The sequence below is a fragment of the Gadus morhua genome, chromosome 22, assembly GCF_902167405.1.
Source record: "Gadus morhua chromosome 22, gadMor3.0, whole genome shotgun sequence".
NCBI classification, from domain to species: Eukaryota; Metazoa; Chordata; class Actinopteri; order Gadiformes; family Gadidae; genus Gadus; species Gadus morhua.
Genome location: NC_044069.1, coordinates 13,075,704 through 13,088,203, shown reverse-complemented (window position 1 = coordinate 13,088,203; position 12,500 = coordinate 13,075,704).

Sequence of the window (12,500 nt, the reverse complement as noted above, 5' to 3'; positions counted from 1 at the left end):
GCAAACATACGTTGTTTATTAATTCATGCATGCATACGTTATGTTCATACCATTCAGTAAAATAAATACTCCCAGGTGTATTTATATATACAGTAGACACCCACAGATGCATGTTAATTAATAAATGTTGACATGTGCTCACACACACTCCTTTGGCCCTCTCCCTGTGGGGTCTTGTCACATCACACCTGATGTGTAAGTGGTGAGAGCTGTGTTTCTTGTCTTCAAACTTTTCAGAAGGAAGTGTCAAAAGTACGACAGAAACTTTCTGCTCCACTGCAGGCTGGTGGGAGGATGACATAACCAGGATGGTGTTCATTAAGTGGATTAAGTGGTTTTCTGGGATCACATTTACAAGATTGAAACATATTGCTCATCTCTAGACAAATACAGTACATGTGTTAATATGGCTGCACCAATGGATTCTTCTTCAATGCAGTTTTGTTCTTCTGTCTGTCTGTCTGTCTGTCTGTCTGTCTGTCTGTCTGTCTGTCTGTCTGTCTGTCTGTCTGTCTGTCTGTCTGTCCCTCTGTCCCTCTGTCCGTCTGTCTGTCTCTGTCTCTGTCTCTGTGTCTCTCTCTGTCTCTCTCTCTCTCTCATCTCTCTCTCTCTCTTCTCTCTCTCTCTCTCATCTCTCTCTCTCTCTCTCTCCTTTAAAACGGGCCCCAGTTTTATCAAACATATTTTGTTGATTTCCTGGTGGGTCTCAATTTTCTAATCCAGGGTGTTTTGTTCACATCCTGGTACATGGAGCTTATCATGGTATGTGCAGACTAATTAAAGGGGAGATTTGCTCGCCCTGAGAGAAGCGGGATTAAGTAGCGAGAGGGAACTGGAGCGACATAGGGCAGAAGGTAGCTTTAGCGAGAGCCCGCCATTCATAGACAGATAGAGCCAGAGTGTGCTGCACACACACATTCCTGTCCCTAACATAACCCCCTCATTGAGTCTGGTTGGGTATAATGTTCCCTATCCTTTTTTGGATGCTGCTGAGCTAAATCTCTCCTCTCTACGCTGTGCCTTCCCCTCGCCCACCCCCTCCCTTGTTTCTGCGCCCTCTTTGAGGGCTTTTACGTTGAAATGTCCCAAATCACTCAAATGTTGGAACTGGAGAAAGTTCTCATCAGCTTCAGTGTATTTTAAAACATTGGGAATATGCCACGTATTTATATTTAAACCTGGAGATCTGTGTGCCGGTGCGGTCTGTGTGTTTGGGGAGTACCGAACCGACTGATATATCCTATGACTATAAGGTGAGAGGATGTTATAGCACAAGATAATTGTTAAAGCAACATAGTTGAATGCATTTAAACATATTTCATTATATTAGGAGCCCACGGTCAAAGCCTGAGGTTGTTTTGCATGGGGGTTATTTGGTAACCCAACCTCCACGTACGTACACACACAGAATATTAAAAGGGGATTAAAGGAGAGCCCACTGATTCCATCCCAGATGTAGAAATGTCAGTTTTTCTTTCTCCAACTCCCTGGCCCCAACACTACTCTTAGATTCTGTCAGTGCCGACTCAATGGTCATTTTCTAGCCTGATCCCGGTCAACGTGCCTCTGATGGTCACACTTACCCCAGTGTTTTTAAATTGCCTCTTTTTCCATCGCAAAATAGGAGAAGAAGAGATCACAGTTGATTTGGCTTCACCAGTAGGGTCACTCTCTCTCGCTCTCTTATACTTTTCTCTCTCAGTCTGTCACACACCTTCCATCTTCGTCCGTCCCTCCCTCCATCCTTCTCTGCCGCTCCCACTTCTCCATCCCTCTTTATCTCTCCACCTCTCTGTTTCTGTCTATTTCTCTCCCCTCTCGATCTCTCTCTTTCAAAGTCTGGCCTCTGCTTTCTCGCACATCCTTTCAATTTCCGCAGCCAACTTTTTTCCTCGTTATGTTGTCTTCCTCTGACCCCACTTATAAGTTTGTGTATAACATTCTTTTCTTATATAAATTTATTTATTTTCCAATATTATTTTATTTTATTTGAAAGTGCTCTTGAAGTTGCTCTTTACCTAAAACTACATGGACATGACAATGCTGACATCTTTGTTGTACAATTGCTTTCAGGGTTGTTAACATCATTAGAACCGTGTAGGCCATGGCAACCAGCCAGCACATTACATACTGTATGTTTCCCCTGCAACAACTCATCTATATTACAAGGGCTGGCATCAAGAGGAAAACACCAAAGGTCAGACCTATACTAATAAAAATAAATAATATAGGGCTCACTCCATAACCACAACAACAAGGACAACAACTCTAAATTCCTGGTTCCATTCGGTCTCCTTGGATGGGTTAGATCGGTGGTAGTTCCTATAATCAATGCAGCCAGCATTGCTGGTTTTACTTGCTAGCAGTTTGGTGAGCCAGAAGGAAAAGTTGAAACTCAAACTTTTTTTTACCTTTTTTGAATACTCAAAGGAAACTTATCCATCTCTGTGTCTCTCCGTCTGTACTCTTTATATATTCAGAGCTATTTATAGATGTTGTTGTTCACGGCACAAACACGATAAAGTTCCTAGAAACTACTTCTGGCTAGGTCAATCCGGGGTCTTTGTTGCCATTTGCTATGCATGGTTTGATACATGATAGATGACCTGTCAATCTACAGCTTTTCATATTTCAGCACCTGAATCTGGATGGGAATTTGGCAGGCTTGTCTTAAAGGACAAAACCGTTCCGGGTAATCATTACAGTCCCTCCTGGCTTTACTAAACATCTGTTCCAAATATAATTTGCCAAAATGACATTAGCCCACCAAGTATGTTAAAAATGGCAAAAGGGCATATGTATTATGTACAAAATGTCTTATTTCAATGGCAAAAGTGCTACATTGCAAATCAACAATTATGTATACTTATACTTATACTTACAGTTTAGGTATGGGTGAAACTAAACAGGTTAACAACAACATCTAAAATGTTCCTGAAATATATACAATTGAATTGACTTTACTTGGAGAACAACCAGAGGAAACACACATATCTAATTCCATATATATATACTGTACATTTCTGTGATTTCCCTCGGTTAAAAATGCCTTCAAAATTCACAGCAATGATTGCTGAATTTAATATTATTAAGTTGCGGCAGGCACGCACGCACCTATAACGCAAGCTTGCATGCAAACATCGGTGTTCTCATCGTTTTAGTCATTATTGAGCACCTGTTTGCCATTTATTTCTAAAGTTCCCCAGCAAATCCTTTGATTTATTCTGATAAATCTCATGAGTTCCTGATCATGTACATCCATACAGTCCAAAGCGTACGCTCCCCCTCTCACCAATCACCATCTCCATGCTTGTCTCCTCGGGAGCGAGTTAATATATCGCCCTCTTTGTCTTCATTTGTCACTTACTGTACCTTTACTCCATCACCCTCCCCGCTCCACACACACCCACAACCCCACTGTCCTTGCCTCTTTTGTACCTGCCGCCCCCCCTACCGACCTGCAGTCCATTTAACTGTCATGTCCCCCATGCATTCAGTCATTTCCAGTCAAATGACAAGACTAATGAGAGGTCGCCGTTCCTTTTAAAAAGGAACTATCTCAGAGCACCAGAAACAGAGAGGAATAAAGATTGGACGAAGAGTCGTAATAGGATCAAAGTTGCGAAAACGATTTCGATCCGATTGCTACTTGAGACCCGCCGAAAAAAGTTAATATTTCGGAGAAGTACTCTCGTGTCTAACTGCAAGGCTTCCTGGGAAGACAGATAGATAACAACTTTATCTATTCATCAACATTATTTAAGGTTCAAGCTCATCTTTTACTTGAGTCCTCCACCCCTCATGTCAGACCGGTTTGCGGCAGACCTGTACCGGATCGGGCCAATCACAACCATGTATCTTTTATGAGCTGGCTTTGACACGGTGGACTCATTTGTTTTGTGCCTTTTGGGAACACCACTTGAGGAATTGAATTAAGCAATTGTGTTACAGCACTCTGTTTAGTTGAAGGTCTATCCAAGATAAGGTCCCCTTGGAAAATCGAGAGGTTCAATGTCAGGCTAGCAAGGGTTGTAGTCCTACATGCTAAATTTGTTAAGAGGAGAACCAGACCATCACACATTCAAACCGAGCCTTTATAGATCTGTCATGACAGTGAAAACATGTCATTTCAGTCCCATTGCTTAATTTCTACAGACTCTGTACGTCTCTGGCAAATCAAAATGCCACCAGAGCGCTGTGTCCCATTGTGAAGCGTTTCCCCCCCTTTTTGACATTTTGAATGTTCTTTATCTTAATCTGTCGACTAACATGTGTATTCAGGTTACCGGGCAGAATCCCAGATGTAGAAAAAAAACCTGTGAGGTGAGGATATGATCTTTAGTCAATGTGATACGGCAACACGGTGAGTGAAAAATACATTACGTTTAAGGCACTTTTAAGTAAACTAAAGCTCCTCGGAAAATGTTGATAGATTTTAAAACCAACAGCAGGTGGGCCGAGATATCTACCAATTTGATTAATTACCTTTATTTACTGGCATTTTATTAGAGTGAACCACAGATAACCAAGCCATTGAGAACCACTTGATGTTTTGATGCTTGGTTTGTTGATTCTGAGGTTACCGTTGGACAGAGGGGGCTATAGTGCACCAAGTGAGTTTAAGATGTTCCACTTGGAAGTGTTCCATCCATAACTGGTGTCCGCTGGCTTTCTCAATAGAAGAGAGAGTTAGCCTCCCCAAAGAATTACACTGATAAAACTGCAAAATATCATATACTTCGAACCAGGTTTGGTTGAGAGAACAAAGAATAGATGAAGTGTAGGCTCCTTATTTACTGGAACCTCATGTTTGTATTCATGTGTGTGTCACTGGGCCTTTTTGCTGGCAGTCTTTTAAGGATTGTGTACTGCAGTGGATGCTTGTTTGCCCGTATGATGCAAGAAGATGTTATTATGTTAAGCACGAAGAGTATTACTATCCTATGTAACTGGACAGATTGAAAATATTGATTTCAATGAAGTTTTTTTGGGGTTCTTCGAAAAATCGAAAAATGACTTACGTTTTGGCCTTAAGGACTTATGTGGCGGAGCCGTGCGGCAGGACCGGTGCGGTTATAGATGTGATCGGCTTGCTAAATTTAGCCTGGAATGCTCTCTGAATATCAAAGAGGCCTTACACAGGACTTAGCTGCAGACTGCTGCGTAAGCCTTGCCATCGCTGATCCTGTGTGTGTGTGTGTGTGTGTGTGTGTGTGTGTGTGTGTGTGGTGTGTGTGTTTGTGTGGCACTCCATGACATATGTATTTAACATCTGTTGCCGTCGGAAACAACTACGGATGGTGGGGAGGGGGGGGGGGTGGGGGGGGCGTTCAACATCTAACCCATCCCATTTTTCACCGACACACAAACACAGGCACCCCTGTCGCCATTCTCTCACAAACGCACACACACACACACACACAGACCCACTTACACACACGCCACTAGACACAAGGTAAAGTCGGTCTACGCAGAGCTAATGCAGTGGGACAGGAGGGAGCGTGGAGCGGGTGTCTGGTGTGAGCTGAAGTGGCAGCTCGGAGGGTTAACAGGCCTCCCCTGCCCGGTCAGAGTGACGTCGCATCCCTTCTGGTCTCATATCAGATCCCAGGCTTCACCCTGATTGGCCGCGGAGCCCAGACTCAATCAGAAGGGGCCACATGTGGCTTTGAAAGTGACATTGTGCTCGTTTATTACGTGTGTGGTTGGGTTGTTGCTTGTGCATGAGCATGTCTGTAGGGAGGGTGTCTAGTGTGTGTTTGTGTGTGTGTGTGTGTGTGTGTGTGTGTGTGTGTGTGTGTCTGTGTGTGTGTGTGTGTGTGTGTGTGCGTGTTTGTGTTTGTGTGTGTGTGTGTGTGTGTGCGAGCGGGCATCCATGTGTATACTATTTATGAGTGTGGTTGTTTCTGTGTGTGTCTTACCCCATACATTTTTCATGTGGTCGTATGCCAAGGTAAATTGGTAGTAGCTTATGTAAGCACTTTTTTTTAGATATTGCTTGTAGTGACGCGAGAAATAATGCGTTTTCATACTTACCAGTCTAGGAATGCGTAGACTACTCATGTACTTGGACCTCATGTTTGTATGCATGCGCCTGTCGCTGCTTCCGTCTGTCGGTGGTTGTACATGGTGGTGAATGGTTGTTAGCGCATGTGATGCAAGCCCGTGTATATTAACAATTAGGATTGCATATGATTATGCAAGAGTCAGTAAAAAATGCTCTAAGGACTTGGCTGATATGCATGACCCCAGGTTAATTATTGACAATGTCTAACAAATATTTAAATTGTGAAACATATGAATTATGCTTGTATATATAAATGATAAGCAATGTTTCCATTGAATTGACAAGTAAATTTTTAGCAAACTTTGTCACAATATAGATAATAAATATGTGAATAAGGAGCAAATAAACTAGATGATGCAAAGCATAGTTTGTTAGGGGTTGGCAGTACTGGCTACGTCACACACAGCTGTAATAAACGGAAGAAGTAGAGCACGCCAGTCCAAAAAGAAGTTAGGGCTTTTCAAATCCATTGAGCATTTCATTTTGTATTTCCTGCAAAAATCTTGATGGCAACACAGCAGATGACATCCATGCTATTGCAAATGAGTGCATAGCAGCTCCCATAGGTATATATTTGTTCTTTCGAACCCATGCATAGGAATTACGATTGCACTGGCTAGGTAGTGTCCTCCAATAGTGCCCACACACTAACTGTTCACAAGTTGGGATTCTGTGTTTACACCCCACAGTGCATGCTCACTGTGTGTGGTTGGTGGCTGGTTGGAGTAGTTTCACCAGGAGACTCTGAGGCTGGGCGAGGCTGCACACCTGTTGTTAATTAATCAATCATCCCCACACACTCTCAGGTGGGGATCTCCTACATGGTAGCATGGATCACCGGTTGTGTATGTTTAATGTCCTCAAACTTTGCAATTAACCGGTTTCACCACTATCAGCATCATCTTCATAAGCAGCAAACGAACATTGCTAAACTCCACGAACTTAGGAACTGAGGCACGCGGTAGTATTTACTATTTTGCACATAGTATTTGGAGTTTTTCACTTGTGGAGGAATGGACTTCAACTTCATGATTTGTGTGGTAAGTAAGAGCCCACCATTTAGTTATTAATTATTTAGGAAGAAACATTTTACCATGCAAAACATCCTAAATACATATTCCTTATATCTAGTTTCAATCTTTAGTCGCGTCATCCCCTACAACTCTTTGGACTTTTAGGACTGTCGACTTCTTCAATTTAGTGATTTTGTTCATTTGATATATTTAGCTACATTAAATTGCCAATCTCTCAGTGGATGGGTTAGTTAGTAGATCATTGAGGGGAAAAGGTTTTGATTGCTGGTGTCTGGATGGACGGACAGGACAAGGTCAGCGCTGGAGGGTCCTGGGACCACACAGCAGCGCAGGGCTCAGACACAAACAGCAGAGGTCACCCTGAACCATGGCGCTCATACTTCCCTGCTGTACAAGGAAGAGGAGGTACACAAACACACACACGCACACACTCCCTCTGAAGGACCATCGACCTATTCAGCATTAGTTAAACGGGCGAGGTGTAAAAACATTCAAAGCCGAAACATTTAAGATCCTCACTCTTGTCCTGCCGGAGAAGCGCGTCTCCAGCGTTTGATATAGTGGCTGAGTGCGTCCACGCACATGTTCATACCACATTTAACTGAGAACCTCACAGGTGATCTATTGGCCTTTGTCCCTCAGACACATCAACATACGAGTCAGGGGGGGGGGGGGGTTGATGATGACGCAGCCAGACGGAGATGATGAGTAGCAGTACAAGCACGGAGAAGCAGAGTGTTGGGTCTGAAAAGCCGAGGTCAGTTGTGGTCGGAGCAGTTGAGAGATTGATCTGTGTTCAAGGAAGTGTTGAGGTGTTTGGACGGGGGGTGCTGATTTAAAGAAACATGTTTCATTGGAGCAGAGGAGGAAGGTATTTAGTGAACTGGGGAGGGCGGGTGGGAAGTGGAGGGATAAACAGGATCAGAACTGTTGTAGCAAACCGCCTCTGATCTTTTAGTCTGGAATCTAGACTTATAGGACGCTGATGTTTCGAAAAAAAATGCTGTCCCTGCAGGTATGTTTTTGTATTAAGACGGAAAATTGAAATAACAGTGAGCAAAAAAAGCTGGGTTACCTTGACTTATTTATGTCTCGACTAGGTATTTATGCAACCGGAAGGTCTTGCGGTCCGCTTTAATACTGAGAGGCGGCCTTATGAACGTTGTGCTTTTAAATTGACTGAAGATAAATGGGGCAGTAATTACAGCAATATCATCCATCAGACGGTTTTTAAGTATTATATGTATTTGTATTTATAACCTCTTGCAGCCTTTTTATTTATTTTGAGATAATTATGAATAATTTGTCGATCGTAGCAGACTTGCGGAAATTTTCATGGATCTTTTAATTACATTTTTATCAGCAGTTGCCCCTGTCCTATTAATTAATCATCAGGTCCCACAAACTTTCGTTTCAAAATGTCAATACGTATATCCTTTCAAAATGGATAGTGTGTCAGATCTTCACAATTTAGTTTTGAAAAGAAGAGGATGCAGTGACGTATACACAGTATATTCCTAAAGGAATCCATGGCAGAACTTCAGATCAGGACTTTCCTATTAATCGGATGGTTAGGGTTCCCACAACACCCAGTACAACGAAGGAGAAGGAGGCGCAATCATTCAGCACAATGGACTGGAAAAAAGTAAAGCTTCTCATCGCCTCGACAAAACCACATATCAGAACCGGTGTGGCACTGGAAAACCAGCATAAATCAGTCGGATTCTGACATGTACGAGCGCCGAGAGGGTAATAATAATAAGCAATGGCTATCGGTCACAAACAGTAAGAGTAGGATGTGTACTGCGCATGAAGAGTTCCTGCATAAAAGTTGATGGCAAAGTTTGCCAGCTTCCTCTGGTCCTGGCTGGAGACTGCAACATCTGTGTGTGTCTCTCTCGCTTCTCGCTCTCATCTCTCCTGTGCTAATTCTCCAGAGTAAAAGTAGCCTGATAACGGATAACATTGGTGTTTAGAACGGTGACAGATGGACCTTCAGTCTTTATATACAACCCACGCCGAAGGCGTAGGCTGCCTTGCACTTTCTAGATCGAGATGGAGTTGGGCTGATTCATGCTTCAGAAGTTGACATTTCAGAAGTTTAATTGGGGCTAAGTACCATTTCTCTGGAAGATAAACCTTATGGGGGGGGAAAAAAATAACAATTAACCTGTGGCATTCGGTTGGCTGTAACAGTTGCTCAGAGATGACTATGACCAAGCCTGGTCAATTTGCAGAACCATGAATACCTCCATTGAAACAAATTATATTTTAAAATACACCTTAGGATACGTTTCTACACAGCTTTGCGTTCCTCACAAATTGGAACGTATACACAGGTATTTTCCATTGATTAAACATATTTGATTTCTACAACCAAAAAATAGTAAAGGTATGTCATTGAATGTGTATTGTTCATCGGTCCCCACACCACACATCAGCACCGAGCACACTTTGAAGGACAGCCCTGTGATATTGGCATGCACGCTTTCCCCTCTTATCCTCCCTCCCAGAGGGCTCCTCTTCTGGGACATTTCGGGGGGCTTTTGTAGCAACTTGCATGGCTGCACGTTGATGTCGCTAGCGACGCTGGCACCAAACCAGGCCCCGAGAAACCAAGGCGCAGACTTGTCTAGTGATTTGATGAATCCCTCCTTCCTCCCGCGGTTGCTCTTGTTGTCTCGGTTGTTGTCTTGCGCTGCTTGGGTCTCGGGGCCCACAGCTGTCCGCAGAAGGCCTCTCAGGTTGAACTGACAAACGGGGAACAGCTGTTCTGTCTTTTAGCACGAGGGACATCAAGTAAGGCGTGGTGATGGGGGGGTGATGTTGATATGTCAGGGACAGGGTCAGGGACAGGGTCAGGTAGAAACTGAGTGTCACCCTCCTGTTCTCGGAAGCAAAACGTGTGTCAGTGAGCTCCGTCTGTATTTCTGCAGAAAGAGAGAAAAATATATTTTGAGACGCGCAGGGCCGCCTGAAAAGGCCAGCGACACTTAAAACGCGTTGTTTACCAAACCGGTGTATTCAACTGAGTCATAATAGAAATGGGAATGGCACTCTCCCTATGGAAGCGGCAGCTGTGTTTGCCAATGTTGGCAGTTTATTTATTTTTTCAAGGACATTTAATTCTACAATGTTTTGATTGGGCTATTTTGGTTTGTTTGCTATGGTTAAAGCTTCCTGTTTGATCTGATTGGTTGATTTTGTTCACCACTAGCTATAGACAAGCTAACTCCAACCAGATCGTGTTGATTATGCATTCTAGATCCCCTCTGTGTCCACTTTGTTACTGCGAGTTTGCTATGTGGTATGTTACCTCTTTTTAACAAATGGGTTCTCCGCCTCTATCTGTTGACCAATTTGTCTAATGGGATACTTGGATATACTAAAGCCCCAATTGAACTGTGTATGCACTAGGTTTGATCCTTCATGAATGGACCTTTTTCAGTTCCCACAACCTCATGGAACCAAAGAGATCATTCAGTAAGTCCCAAGCCACAGTTCCTGCTGACAAAACGATGTCATTTACAACAGGCTGTATGTGAACCACTGCTAAATTATTTTGTGATAGATTTTATGTTCATTGATCAGGTTTTCGCGGTATTATACACTGCATATGATTTGTGATATGCAGCATGAAATCGCTGAAATGGCTCGTATAAGTTATCGGAAAATAGGTGGCTCATCCTCAACAGGGAGCGAGACTGTGACATCGAGTAGAAGTTCACTTCTCCCATTTTAATACGAGAAAAACAAACATCCGACAATCACAATACTTCCTATACAATAATCTATATTTCTCTATAATGGATATTTTTCACTGCAGCGGGAACGAACGTGGTAGATAAAATTGCCTTTTGTTTTCTCTGTGCACACAACCACGCTATCCACTAATCATAAATCATATACCCGTCGGCGAACATTGATTGATTTCATAGCGGTGAGTAAGGGACAAGCCACAACCCATCTCTCTCTCACCTCGCTCTCCTCGCTCTTACCTCTCTCCCCCCGCTCTCTCTCTCGTCCTCCCCGATCCATGCCACCTCTTTGCTTTCTGTCCTCTCTCTGTGGTAATCCTATGGAGCTGCAGTACTCCTTCCAACTCTCTCTCCCCGCTCTCCTCGCTCTTCTCTATGATCCCTGCAACTTCTTTGCTTTCTGTCCCCTCTCTCTGTAGTAATCATATGGAGCTGCAGTTCTCTCTGTCTCCCTGTCTCTCTGTGCTTTCTGTCCTCTGTAGTTATCATTTAGAGCTGCAGTACACGTGGAGTGTAAGGCCAGCAAAGATAATTTGTGTTGTGGTTTGTAAAGGGCCCGCCTGAATGGGACGACCCTAAAAAAAGTGACAGCAGAGACGACAAAGACACAAAATGTCAAACTGTGAATAAAGGTCTCGCTCTGGGTTAATTCTGATATAAGCCCTTCTGAATGCACTTTCTCTATACGCCTTTGATACGCAGACGCCCACACACACATTCAACCCAACAGGCTAACAGAAAGACCTTTTGAGTTGGTGCATAATTCAGTTTGATTCACATGCTCAGGGTCTTTAAAAGGATACATTGTATATGGTAAGCGTGTGCAGTTATAATATTATGTAAACATAAAGCTATTGGAAATGTGTGTTTAAAAGTGATAACGGTCATTTCTTTCTCAGGGTCATGTGAATAATGATCATACTGAATCCAGATTTGTCAGGTGTGCCTGCATTCAGTAGGGATCATCAAAGTTCCATAGTCCATACTTTTCTTCCAAGGATAACTCTAGTCTCTTGGTAACCATTCCTGTTGCTCAAAATTTACTGACGAAAAATAAATCTGAATCCATTCACATCCACACGTTTCTGCCAGAACTTTCTTTATCTTCTCTCCAAAAAATGTAAATTACTCGCATGGTCTCCTCTCTCCCTCTCTCTCTCTCTCCTGTTCCCACTGTTGTCTCTCTCCCCCTCTCCCTTCTCGCTCTCTCTTGATATGTATCTGACCTTTGATGTTGTCGGAGCATGTTCAAAACCCAAAGTCCAATTAAATTGAACAATCCCGTGAGACTCCACCCCCCCCCACCCCACGCGCAAACCCACAATCCCCCACCCTACCCTCCTCCCCTCCTCCCCACCCTACCTCCCCTCCAATCTCTCCTATTTCCGGCTCTTTCCTACTGTCTTTGGCAACGTGTCACTATACACTTCTACTCTAGTTTATACGCACGCGCGCACACACACACACACACACCTCTCGTTTTCCCTCTACTGCATTTCACTGTCTCATTTTGCTTAGCAGTGTCCTCCATCTCGTCTTCAGCCATTAAGTCCTGCTTCCCAGCCTTCCCGGTTTGGCTGTGTTTTGGGAGATCCACAGTTTCCAGGCGAGTAGTGGCTGAGGTGTTTGAGTCCCTAACAC